The sequence below is a fragment of the Salvelinus alpinus genome, chromosome 15, assembly GCF_045679555.1.
Source record: "Salvelinus alpinus chromosome 15, SLU_Salpinus.1, whole genome shotgun sequence".
Classification (NCBI taxonomy): Eukaryota; Metazoa; Chordata; class Actinopteri; order Salmoniformes; family Salmonidae; genus Salvelinus; species Salvelinus alpinus.
In genome coordinates, this window is record NC_092100.1 from 37,153,809 (window position 1) to 37,165,857 (window position 12,049).

Sequence of the window (12,049 nt, forward strand, 5' to 3'; positions counted from 1 at the left end):
CTTCTGTGGGTCGCTCTGAGTGGGAGTCTGTTAGATGACTGATGTGATGTAGATGTTGAGAGGCTTCACTGCAAGTAGATTGTATGTTTTTTATATTCAATAAAAACATTTTAATAAAAAATGAAGGGGTGTCGACAAACCTACTGCAACCCTCATCCTCCACATACAGCAGCCGTTCCGCCAGTCACATTCTGTTAAAGTTCCCCAAAGGACATCCCTGGGTCACTCTTCTTTTCATTTAGCTGCATCTAGCAACTGGAACAAGCTACAAAAACCCCTCAAACTGTACAGTTTTATCTCCATCTCTACATTCAAATATTCAATCATGGACACTCTTCCTGACACTTGTGGCTGCTTCACGTGATGTAGTTTTGTCTATACCTTTTTATTGTCTGTTCCTAACAATGTTTGTACCATGTTTGTGCTGCTACCATGTTTTGCTGCTGCCATGTTGCATTGCTACCATGTTGTGTTGCTATCATGTTGTGTTGTCATGTTGTGTTTCTGCCATGTTGTGTTGTTGTATTAGGTCTTACTTTATATAGTGTTATGGTGTCTCTCTTGTCGTGATGTGTGTTTTGTCCAACAAGGAGGCCTTTTGCCTCTTGGTAGGCTGTCATTGTAAAAACGAGTTCCTTCGTAATTGACTTGCCTATTTAAATAATACCATGGAGGAGCTTAGAAGAGAGGAACTCCCTCACACTTTTATTCCATAGGCTGGAATCTGCACTATGCAGCTGTTGCAAGAGTGCATGTTTCACTGGCTGTCAACTGGTTCCAAAAACAATGATTGATAGGCAGGTTAAACTTATTAAATTCAACCATTATTGGGTTAAAATACACATATACATTTGTGATCAGCCATCCACAACAACCACAATCTATATGGCGGAAATAGCTAAACGAGAAAGCAGCAGTGTGATTCACATCAATGCGCTATGTAGATATCAATAATAAGTTATATTCGTATCCCCCGTAGGCTACACCACTGCTGCCGTCCTTACCTCAAGGCATTTATTCAAATTGGATGCATAATCTTTGGATGCCAACAGCAGTCGCACCATTGGAAGACATAGCTTGGACTGTAGCCTACAAAAGCCTATTCCTGCTCTTTTCCCGCGATCCATCAAACACATTTGGTGTGTCATCATAGTGGTCTCTGACTTGTGGTCAGACTCCCTCAGGCCTTGTTTCCAACAAGCTCTCGCAGTCTCACATCAGAATTAGAAGTTCATTTATCGCTGGATTTAAACATGCAACCTTAGGCACCAGTGGCAGAAACGTACACCAATCTGCCATCCCCGTCTGCAACACCCTAGGAAAACCGAAACCTACTTGAAGGTAACAGCGCTCACTGTTGCCCCTAGTGGCCGGTTTGCATTTCCTCTACTGAAGTCCTCAGACATGGATGGATGTTGAATACTGACTTGTTTCACAGGTGACCTGTCTGCTTGTTCAATTGAGAAAACATAAAGGTGTCATAAAGATATTTTGGCGCAAACATCCGTTGTGAACTTAAAATAAATCCTAGAAGTATTAATCTTGGTTTTTCAAAAGTATCTGTAATCTGATTACAATATTTTTGCTGATAACGTAACGGATTATAGTTAGCTTTTTTGTAATCAGTTACATGTAACAGACTGCTGTACATGTAATCCGTTACTCCCAACCTTGTATTTAAGACCACTCTTTTTTTTAAATTTTCCCACTGCATCTCAGTGCTAGAGGCGTCACTACTGACACACTGGTTCGAATCCAGGCTGTATCACAACCGGATGTGATTGGGAGTCCGATAGGGCTGCGTACAATTGGCTCAGTGTCGTCTGGGTTTGGCCAGTGTAGGCCATCATTGTAAATAAGAATTTGTTCTTAACTGACTTGCCTAGTTAAATAAAGGTTAAATAGAAAAATAATAAACAGTGTCTGGTCACCCATAGTACTTAGAGCTTAACCTCTCCTCTTAATTCAGTTGACTGGAGGTTCTCCATTAGAACACATAATAGATTTCTACACATTAGTACCACGCTCAGGCAGGCAACAGGGTTTATCTATTGCGTCTTGTAGCATTACACTTTAAGACTGTTAGTTATGGATATCCAAGATGATCTCACACACAAAGACATACAGGAAGTAATGTACACAGATACAGAGGCACACACATGCGCATGCATGCGCGTACACACACACACACACACACACACACACACACACACACACACACACACACACACACACACACACACACACACACACACACACACACACACACACACACACATACACAAACACAGTAAAACTCATTCTAATCCTGGCTGGTCTCTAACAGGCATGAAGCTGTCTCTGTAAGCAGCTCTGTCTCTCCCAGTGGAGTTTAAACTCCCACATTAAACCCATAAGGTTAATTAATTTGTTCGGTTATGGAGCAGTTTTACACATCCAATGAGATAAGGCTTTCTACTGTGTGGCTCAGCACTACAGACATCAAATATCCACTCAAGTTGATGCCTGTGTGTATTCTATTGGTTCTGCAATACATTGCAATTGACAGAAGATTATGTTTGTTTTTGTTATGGTAATGCTGCTGAATAAAAATTGATGATGTAGGCCTATCTTTTTGGGGATAACACTTGACAAACATGTTGGTTTACTTGTAGGTTGGAATCCCAGTAAGACACATGACCTGAATATCTGGAATCTGTATGCTGAGTTGTTTAGTTTTGGACAACAACATCTGTATGGAGGACAGAATAAGAATATGAAATCCAAAATGATTTCCTTTTGCTAATTGGACACAGAGCAATGACATTATGCAGAGAAGGTCAGTGCTTAACAAACTGAATGTCAAGAGGGGGACAAGATTAGCATGGCTGAAACATAATAAGCAGACCAACAACAAACTAACTGTGACAGACTGTGTTTCTGTTGTCCTCTGGTCCTGCTGTCCTCAGTTATTGTTTGTTGAGGAACTCGGTAGCTCATAGAGCTTATGGAAGTGTACCAGTAGACAGAAGGTAACTGGTTGAAATCTCTGGCTGTGCAAGTAAAAGTCGGAGATGAGTTTCAGATCCCATGTACCATTTCCTGCTGTTGTGCTATTGAGCAAGGTATTGAATACCTAAAATAGTTCCACTGTCTCAGTGCTCTTTGGTAAAGGTGGCACCCTTTAGGGATGACCTAGCAACAGTGATTCTGAGAATATGACGGTATCACACAGTACTAGCAGCACAGGGTGAATGATCCAGTGGTGACACACAACTTTGACTCATTACTTTGCATAGGACCTACAGTACTGGGCATTAGCAACACACACACACACACACACACACACACGCACACGCACACGCACACGCACACGCACACGCACACGCACACGCACGCGCACACACGTACACACACGTACGTACACACACGTACACACACGTACACAAACACAAACACACACATACATACACACACACACACACGTACACAAACACAAACACACACACACAGCCATTATTAGCAACTGTGGAAAACCCTTAGCCCTCACAGACAGATACACACACAGACAATAACAATCTGGGAGTCAGGGCTTGTCCAGGGAAGTGAACTGTGTGAAGTTGTGAAACTCATACGTATAACCATACAGGCGCTTACCATTCCTCCCCTCTCTCTTTCTGTTCTCTCTTTCCTCTCATCCCTTCCAACTGCACCCACCCTTCCCCTTTTCAGTCTCTTCCTGCTCCCACTTCTCTATCTCACTTTGTCTCCCTCCTCCTTTCTCCCCTCCTCCATCTACATCTGATGTGGCTCTTTACTATATTTACTGTCCTGCCTTACACTATCTCCATCCCTCCATCCACTTCCTCCACTCCTCCCTTCACCATCTCCTTTACTCTCATGTGTTCCTGCCATGTCCCTGTCACACTAGTTCATATTTCATAGCCACACGCTTCTAGACCATAAAACCCAGCAATATCCCATGAAGTATAGAATCACACAGACAAATCAAACTGCCTTCTACTTTTCTCCGAGAGGAAGTGAAGTCTAAAACTTAGACATCCCATTCTGAAAGTTGAACCTTTTTGGAGACGTGCTAAACAGCATGTCCAGTTTGAAGAGCCCTCTCTGTCCTATTGCAGACACACCTTCCTCTGTGTTCTCATTCCTTTTGGTGTATGATTGTTGCTGCAGACATGGACCAAATACACTTTTGTTTTAAACAAGATCAAGGTTCCGACCCCTTTTGGTATTTTGATTGGTTTTAGACAGTATAGTAAGAAAGTAGAGATGGGAGACAAATAGTAAGATGCATAGACGAGAAGTGCCCAGACAGGGTTCGAACACCTTCACTTTCAAATACTTGAGCTGGGCTTGATTTCAGTTGCCTGGTAGAATGGAAACAATCAAAAGAATAGTCCCAAAAGTGCAAACTCCAAGCTAAATCAAGGATGCCACAAATAAAATAGTATGTATTCTACAGTATGTATAGTGTATCAAACTTTGGTTTAGCTGCTCTGAATAATGGCTCTACAGTGCCTTGGTCACTCAACTACAATGGAAACATCCCCTTAGGGGATGAGGGAAAAGCTGGGTTTACCTTTCTACTACGACACACACACACACACACACACACACACACACACACACACACACACACACACACACACACACACACACACACACACATACACACACACACACATACACACACATACACACACACATAAACACACACACACATAAACACACACACAGAGAGAGCAATACATCCCGGTCATGAACAAGTTATTCTTCTAAACCTCAGCACTCATATCTCAGCTGTGATATTTGTTTAGTTGGATGTTCATTTCATATTTATCATGTTAATGATCATCAGCAAAACCGTTAATTCTCTATCATGTTAGAATGGCCTCATTCCTTTCATTAGCTCAAAGAGGAGGACTGTAGGTTAGGATGTGTTTGCTTGTCATTATCTCTAATTGATGCTTGGAGTCTGCTGAGTCTAAGGGCCAGGGACAACAGTATTCAAGAGGGTGCATCGTTCACAAAGAAACACACCAAATAGAAAAGACAGGATGCTCTCGTGTTATTTTAAGTAAGGGATGAAACATGTGAGCTCTAACTGAACATGTACAGTATGTCCATATACTGTATGTTGAATAAGCCACCCTGGTGTGTGTGGCACTCAGCAAGGCTGCTGGCAGAGAGAAAGCATTGAATGTGTTTGTGGATAAAAATAGAGTTGGTGAATGAGTCTCTATTGTACAATGAAACCTCTCCACTCTACCACTTCTAACACAGAGCCCTTATTCAACACCCTATACCCACTCTCTCACTAACCAACATTACTTCAACAACTGACCCATCTACCTCAACTTATTCAGCTAACCCACCTTTACCAAAACTCCCCGCTTCCTCCATATACCCTCTCGTAGACTCCCCCTATACCCACCCTGCCTCCCCCACACCTCCTCACCCCCCATCTCAGTCTGTGAGATATGAGAAGAGGCCCAGATGGTTTGAGGACGTGTGCTGGAAGCCAGCCTGGGCAAGCTAATGACATCATTACTCCCTTAATGTCTGTAGGACATGTTTGCAGTTTGGTTATTGGCAGCAGCATCAGACACATAGACCCTCTCTCCACCGGAATAACACACCTACTGTGCCCCCCCCCCCCCCCCCCCCCAAATATGGAGTGCCAGATCACGAGGGCGTAGTTACTATAAAGTGTGTGATGTGACTGGATGTAACATTGAACATTTTTAGCTAAGAGTATCGGGTAGAAAACATCAGGTAGAAAAGCATAAAATAAAATGAAGCTATATGAATATATATTAGGCATATTAGCTTTACTCTTAAACTGCAAGGCATCGCTACCCCCTTACTACCCCAATGTAATAAATACACTTCATGCTATCTGAAAAATAATATTTTGTCTGTGTTTTTGAAGGTCTTGGATAACGTTAGAATACCCCCAAAATGTTTTGGGGAAGAACACAATACCATTTTCATTAGTTTATGTTACTGTAGGTGATCTGCCGCTGTGTACTTATTTAGGAAAAGTCAAGGAGGGAAGGGGGCAAGATTAAAACATTTCAGAGATATTACTATTTTTTATTCATATGTGACCGGCCGTCTCGATTCGGTCTAATATAGCAAAATTTGAAATGCTGGATAAAAGTAGAGACTATAAAATTGTATATCATATACTACAGTTGAGGAACAATGGGAAAGTAATTCTGCTTTGAAAGTTGATAAACTTGTAACCCCACTTTTGAAAAAATGTCCCTTGAATGTTTTGGTAGCTCTTATTTGCCTACACCCAGTCGGCGTCGTTCACACCCTCTTAAGCCTTAGCCCCACCCATCTCTTTAAGGATTCACATTTGAGGCTATGTACTAAACAGAGTGATTATGGTAGTGTACTAAACAACCAAAGATTTCAAGACTACAGGCTGGTTTATACTACGTCTATCGACATGTCTGTAGACAGTTGTCGCAGTGACATCATGAACATTCTATTGTTGTCCGAAATCAAACTTGTCATTTATATTATGAAAAAGTATAAATACAAAAATGGCAGGCTGCATGACATCAGTAGCCTGGTGGTCCAAAATAGCTATTTTAACACCACTATTTTGACACCAATAAACCCATCCATTTAATAATGAATTCAGTATATATCAATATAGCAAACCAGGCACCAAAAAGCAACTTTCTAAACAATGGTTTGGTTAGTTTCTAGCTTGTTAGCTAGCAAGCTAGAAATAATAATGACCATAATGACCATATCATATAGCGGACAACATCTTAACTTTAGCTAATATGTATTCATTATTACAGGAAAATAAACAAGCAACAAGATCATTATTTACAAGTTAATGGCGAGCTAATTACAGAAAAGAGCTTACAGTTGACGAAATAAAAGCAAGGCATTCTACCAGAGAATTTTAGAATTTGGACACTGTCTTTTTGGGATCCTGAGTGGCGCAGCGGTCTAAGGCACTGCATCTCAGTGCTAAGAGCTGTCACTACAGTCCCTGGTTTAAATCCTGGCTGGTTCAAATCCTGGCTGTGATTGGGAGTCCCATAGGGCGGTGCACAATTGCCCAGAGTTGCCAGGGTAGGCCGTCATTGTAAATAAGAATTTGATCTTAACTGACTTGCCTAGTATAATAAATTGTTGGCCTAATGTATTATCCTAAATTGACTTCGGTGCAGGTCATGTTGTTTATCACATGACCGTCTCTGGTAAACACACACTATATCAAATCAAATCTAAGTATATTTATCACATCCACAGGATACAGAAGCTGTTAACAGTAAAGTGAAATGGTTACTTGCATAGTGGAGATTTTTGTTTAGACATGTAGCTAGCTAGCTAGCTTAAAAATGGACCCTAATCCCAACTCATAATGTTACTAGTCTGCATGAATCTGCAGCTAGCTAAAGCTAACCAACTAGGTTCAATGTTGGCTTGCTAGCTATCATTAGGCTATAACTAGCAATGCAAATTGTTCTGAGTTACGAATAATATTACTACACAGATCATACACGCAATGTTAGCTAGCGAGTCAGCCAGGTAACGTTAGCTAGCTAGCTAATAGTATGCTTTAACTTGCAATGAAAACCACTTTTGACAAAATATAATATCTGAAAATGTAGCTACCTAGACTATCTTGCCCGTATACATGGATGAGCACTTCCCCCTCTCTGTCACGGATTCCTTGGTTACCCTTAGTTTGAAGATGTAATCCGGATACAGGTGTTTTATACAACAGCCTTCTGTGTGTTCTCTTTTTGACTCCCTCTGCATATTTGCAATCAAATGCCAGGATTTTCTCCATCTCCTTAACTATCACACTCTGCTTCCATCAGACATTCCACTGATTTCAAAACACGGTCCTCTAGAAAATGAACAGCATTAGCACTTTTGCAGTTCTTTGTGATATCTGTTACGGCTGTCGTCGGAGGTGCAGCGTGGTAGGCGTACATTTTGAATTTATTAAATGAACACCAAAAAAACAAGAAAGATAAACGACACGTAAAGTATTGTAGCGCTAAACCAGCAACTAACAAAAACAAGATCCCACAACAGAAAGTGGGAAAAGGGCTGCCTAAGTATGATTCCCAATCAGAGACAACAATAGACAGCTGCCTCTGATTGGGAACCATACTCGGCCAAAAATAAAGAAATAGACAACATAGAATGCCCACCCCAAATCACACCCTGACCTAACCAAATAGAGAAACAAAACGGCTCTCTAAGGTCAGGGCGTGACAATATCTTTCAAAAAAGTTGCGTTAGACAGGATTACCTACACATACTGAGCAGCTCATGTTATAGACAGAAGCTACATGGCAGACTAATCCAAACTTATCTCTCAGCATGTCCAGCCCATCCATTTTCCCAGCCAATCATGACTAGTGGGAAGGTTCCTCCCTTTTTCTGTGGCTAAACCAACTAGGCTCGTAATTTAACAATTTTAGATGGCTACACATTCGTTATTAAGCCAGATTAAAGTTCACATGTTCCAGAAGGCATTTCTGCCAAAAAAACAACAACATTTTGATAAAAATGTATGTTTACGTTCCAATGCCTCTCCTGTGAAGTAGTGACACATGACATACCACTAGTTTCCTGAAACAAGTTGCATATGCAGTCAAAATGACTGCCTCGGTGCCTCTAGTGTTAATTGCAGAACATTCTGTGCTTTCGGTTAGCTGTGCTTTAGAGACTGTTGATTCCCAGTAGAGAGGGAATGGTAGCATTGCAATGGAGAGGCTGACTGTGCTCTAGTTGTGCTCAACCATAACATATTTCTCTTACTAAATTACTCCTGTAGCTGTTCACTGGCTGTAGATATGATAGTATACTGTGTGCCCCTAATGGGAGCCTGCTTTCTCTCTCTCCCTCCATCTCTCCCCCTCCCTCTTTCTCTCCATCTCTCTCTCTCCCTCACTCCTCTCCCTTTCCATCTCTAATTAAAATGCATTGCCCCTGCAGCAGGATGGTCTCTGTATAAAGCCTCTGGGACATGCGGGTCAAGGCCTGCCTGCTCCATCTTAACCCTTCTATAAGACTCGGCCAACAAAAGAACAGTAGGGGATCTGGAACCAACTCTGCAGGCTAATGCTGTTTACATTGGGTTGCACAGATTTCAGGCTTTTAAGATAACCAATGTTTATTTTTATGCTTGGAAGTGGGTAAAAGTAAGACACCATTTCGAACTGACACCATTTGTTACTTGTTGATAACATAACATGGTAATATGATCTATACGACGGTGACATTGGTGATTTGTATTATAAAAGTAAATAGATTTTTGCAAATATATTCATAGAAGTTGAGCAGAGCTGTGTATGCGGACCTTGTCCAGCTGGTAGTGATAGCCTTGCCTATGTACATTACAGTACCTGTCTTTTAGGTCAGGATGCAGATAGAATTATGGTAATGTGACATCTGGCTGTCCTGCTATGGTATGGCAGTGATGCTGGCTGGCTGGCTGGTCCAGTGGCATGGTCATTGTTTGGTTCCCAACCAGGGGTACTAGGATCCCTGGGGGTGCTTTGCCTATCCACAGAGGTTACTTATGAAGACTAATGAGTCCATAGGCTTACTCGTAAAATGCACATGAGGGGGTACTTTAGGGGTACTCCGAGCAGAGCAAAATTCAGTTGGTGATAGAGTAACCGAAAAAGGGCTTATTTTTTTAGGAACAAAAAATGTACAGTACAGATTATTGTATGGGACAATATGCAAACGTTTGAGAGAAAGATCATTTGAAAAATACAATTTTATTGAGTAAATGTATTCATTGGGTTCTTTTAATTTTGATAAGAGATGAAAATGCAATCAATTGAAAGTTATTTGTTGGTGTAAAACATTGAATTTACTGATTTGAAGGTTGCGTTATTCTGGCAGAAAAATTGAAGTCCCCACTGAAAAGGTTTAAATAACACTGGTCCACAGCCATGTAGCTGTCTGAAAGCCATATGGCCCTGGGCTTTTAGACAGCTACTCAGGGTAAACAAAAACAATATATATTTATATATTTTTATTGTAAAATGCACTGGATAGTGTAGTACGGCGTAGTAGTACGGCGCCTCTGGAACAAGGGTTAAGTGCTTTGATCAAGAACACATTGACAGATTTTTCACCTTGACAGCTCAGGTATTCAAACCAGCAACCTTTCAATTACTTGCCCAATGCTCTAACCACTAGGCTATCTGCCGCCCAAAAAGGAGCTTAGGTGGTGGGCGTGTCAGGGTGTGTGGCATGGAGTGTGGTCGGCCCGTCCGCGTGCTGAATTTTAGAGGCACCCCATCTTAGCGGTGTAGAGACATTTCTGCAGTCAAAAACATTATTTTTCTGTATTTTATATTTCCACACTATGAGGTTGGAATAATACTGTAAAATTGTGGAAATGATGGTAATGATGTTTGAAAAAACGGCCTAAAATTTCTGCCTGTTTTGGTGGGATGAAGTCTTGGCGTTCTATAGTGACATCACCAAGTGGTAAAATATTTAATAGACAATAAGAAAGAGAGTTCCAAACTTCTACCAATAACAGATCATTTTTCCTTCCCCACTCTAATGCTATTGCTGTGTTATTTTTCTCAAACATAATAACAAAATAAATACTGCTAAATGAATTGGTTTTGGAATTTTCAATTCTCCCTGACTGTCTAGGTTTTTTGAAAAGTTAGTTCTGAAAAGATGATATTATTACAAAATAAATAGGTTCCTTATGTTTTCTACATACTTTATATCTGGTATTAGTCATTTAGGTTTACACTGAAAGTGTCATTCCATCCCAAAATGGAATTTACACCGTTTGAACTTAATGATTTCAATGGCAGAAAAATGCCTGTCTGTTCCATTTACCAATTACTGATATCATGATGTGTTGACATGCTTCAAGAAGCATCCAGATTCTTCTGATCCCTAAAACTTCTGGGCATATAGGCTGAGTGTGTATTTTACAGGCAGTAAGTATTCACATGTGATGGTTAGCCTAACTAGTTATGACGTTCCAGGCTTGTGTGTAGAGAGCACTTGACGTGGCTCACCTGGCTTGCTGGGCAGGCAGAGTTTGCACCGGCTTATGGTTAATTAATGCCCCTGCCTACCCGAGTACCTGGGCAATTTGAATCAGGTGTGACTAAGGTTCACATGTGAGACGGTTAAGAAGTAGTAGTGATGGTTCAGGACGTGTGAATACATGACATATTCATGAGGATGAAGTCCTTTCTGGATGTGTACAGTATGTGTAGTCCAGCCTCACTTTTCACATACTGTATGTACTGATGAAGTAGTTGTGATGTATGATACCATGTGTGTATGTCACAGGCTAGTGAACATTAACCCACTAGTATACATTGGGGCATGGTGAATAAACATCATGTCAGTTGGCTTTATAATGACTGCTGATCCGTGACGGTACATACCCAGCTGTCTGTGACCAGGAGCTATGAAGGGATGATGGGAAGAAATGTAGGCCAGATACAGCTACTTGGTTCTCCTACTGTACTGTGCTACACTATGTAGACAAAGTATACTGATGAACAAAATGCAAATGTAGGATTAGCTACATTTAATGAGGAATACCTGAAGGAAAGAAGACAACGCAGAGAGAGAGAGAGAGAGAGAGAGAGAGAGAGAGAGAGAGAGAGAGAGAGAGAGAGAGAGAGAGAGAGAGAGAGAGAGAGAGAGAGAGAGAGAGAGAGAGAGAGAGAGAGAGAGAGAGAGAGAGAGAGAGAGAGAGAGAGAGAGAGAGAGAGAGAGAGAGAGAGAGAGAGAGAGAGAGAGAGAGAGAGAGAGAGAGAGAGAGAGAGAGAGAGAGAGAGAGAGAGTGAAAAGGAGAGGGAGAGAGAGAGACTGAGTGAAAAGGAGAGGGAGAGAGAGAGAGAGAGAGAGACTGAAAAGGAGAGAGAGAGAGAGAGACTGAAAAGGAGAGAGAGAGAGAGAGACTGAAAAGGAGAGAGAGAGAGAGACTGAGTGAGAGAGAGAGAGAGAGAGAGAGAGAGAGAGAGAGAGAGAGACAGAGACAGAGACAGAGACAGAG